The 2,444-nt window shown below is 36.2% G+C and overlaps 1 non-coding gene across 1 annotated transcript; it reads left to right on the forward strand.

Moving 5' to 3' along the window:
* Positions 1 to 1,451: 1,451 nt before the first annotated feature.
* LOC127487115 (U6 spliceosomal RNA) lies at positions 1,452 to 1,558 on the forward strand. The gene has a single exon (XR_007913649.1). It is a non-coding gene; the product is annotated as a U6 spliceosomal RNA (small nuclear RNA).
* The last annotated feature ends 886 nt before the right edge of the window (positions 1,559 to 2,444 follow it).

Consider the following 2,444-nt stretch of genomic DNA (forward strand, 5'->3'; position numbering starts at 1 on the left):
CATTCTATGAGTCTGTTGTGTATCTCACTTCCCATGTATGATCGTTCTCTCCCTTTTTGATTCTATCAGCTAGTATTTGCAGACACTATTCTTGTTTATGTGATCCCTTTGGTTCTTAGTCCTATCATTATGATCAATTGTGAACAGAAATTGATCACTGGGACTAGTGAGGTGGCATTGGTACATGCCACCTTGATGGGATTGAATTGGAGTCCCCTGGTATGTTTCTAACTCTACCCTTTGAGGTAAGTCAGCTTGAGCATGTCCCGAATTGTACATCTCTTCCCTCTCTTATTCCCACTCTTTGTATTTTTTTATTTTTTTTAACTTTTATTTAATAAATATAAATTTCCAAAGTACAGCTTTTGGATTATAGCAGCTTTTTCTCCCCATAACCTCCCTCCCACCCGCAACCATCCCGTCTCCCGCTCCCTCTCCCGTCCCATTCACATCAAAATTCATTTTTAATTATCTTTATATACAGAAGATCAATTTAGTATATACTAAGTAAGGTTTTCAACAGTTTGCACCCACACAGAAACACAAAGTGTAAAGTACTGTTTGAGTATTAGTTATACCGCCAATTCACATAGTACAACACATTAAGGACAGAGATCCTACATGGGGAGTAGATGCACAGTGACTCCTGTTGTTGATTTAACAATTGACACTCTTATTTATGGCGTCAGTAATCACCCGAGGCTCCAACGCCGATCTTATTTAGACAATGTCATAGTCAAAGTGGAAGTTCTTTCAAGTATCATTTCTGAAATGAAAAGACTTGAAAGTCATTACTCTCCTCATTACAACAATAATAAGCTAAACAAAACAAATATCAACAGCTTCTCTGGGCACACTAAGGAGTTGCAGTTACAATGCAATGAGCACCCAGGAATCATCAAAGGTCGTAAAGCTGGAATCACAGCTGGGACCTGCTTATCTGGAACAGAGCCCTGGCTGAAGCACTTAGAGGGTAACTTTGTGTGAAGGCAATTTTGCCCAGTGGCTGGAGGCCATTCCTACCATGAATGGGAAACTCCCAGGCAACATGGACTTAGGGATCCAATACTTTGCTTTATCTTGAGGAATCCCACCAACTTTTCACAGTAGAGGGCTTAGAAACATCATTTATTAGCTATGACAGGGAAGAGGAACAGTAACCATTGTGAAATAGGATGAAAACCATCTTCTTATTTAAAGGCTTAAATGTGAATCGTTTAAATATATTCATTAAAAGATAAAGATTGACAAAGTGAGTATAATAACAATATTCGGCTACCTCTTGTCTTTTGGACATTCACTAAATAATACTGATTCAGACAAGTTCAAATAAAGCGATAGCAAAAGATATGTTAAAACTAATTGAAAGAAAGCTGGAGGTACTACACTAATTTCAGATAAATGGAATTCAGAACAAGGAAAATTATCAGAGACAAACAGGAATATTACTTGTGCTCGCTTCGGCAGCACATATACTAAAATTGGAACGATACAGAGAAGATTAGCATGGCCCCTGCGCAAGGATGACACGCAAATTCGTGAAGCGTTCCATATTATTTTTATTTTTTAGGTTCAATAATATTTATTATATTCATATATTATTGTTATAGAATATACTTAGATCAATTTATTTCCTTTTTTCCTGAAAACTGTTTTTGAGGTATACAAAATTCATACATTTCATAAATACAAATTCAGGAACATACTCATTCTTACCATATTATCCTCTCTCCCACATGCACTTCCACAGTTTTTCCTCCTTCCTCTCCTATTCCTATTATATTTTACTAAGATCTATTTTCAATCAACTTTATACACATCAGGTTAACACTAAACTAAGTACAGAGTTGAACAAATAGCATGAAAAAAAAAAAAAACAACGTGTTCCTCAAGTCAAGAAATGGGCTGTTCAAAGACATTGCACCTAAAAGTGTCAATTTCATTTGTATAGATTAACTTTTAAATACTCTATTAGTTACCACAGGTCAGGGAGAACATATGGTATTTACCTTTTTGCAACTGACTTATTTAACCAAGTATGATGTTTTCCAGTTTCATCCATTTTGTTGCAAATGATGGGATTTCATTTTTCATGGCTGTGTAGTATTCCATGGTGTATATAACCCATAACTCCTTTTCCCAGTCTTCAGTTGATGAGCATTTCAGCTGATTCCATATCTTAACTATTGTGAACTGAACTTCAATAAACACAGGGGTACAGATAATATTTTCATATGCTGATTTAATTTCCCTTGGGTAAATTCCCCAGAGTGGAATGGCTGGATCATATGGTAGGTTTATATTCAGATTTCTAAAGTATCTCCATACCGTCTTCTACAGTGGCTCTATCAGTTTACATTCCCACCAACAGTGAGTTAGGGTACCTTTTCCCCCACATGCTTACTAGCATTAGCTATTTGTTGATTTCTGTATGAAAGCCATTC

Source organism: Oryctolagus cuniculus, chromosome X, assembly GCF_051225735.1.
Source record: "Oryctolagus cuniculus isolate XC-2025 breed Fujian yellow rabbit chromosome X, ASM5122573v1, whole genome shotgun sequence".
NCBI classification, from domain to species: Eukaryota; Metazoa; Chordata; class Mammalia; order Lagomorpha; family Leporidae; genus Oryctolagus; species Oryctolagus cuniculus.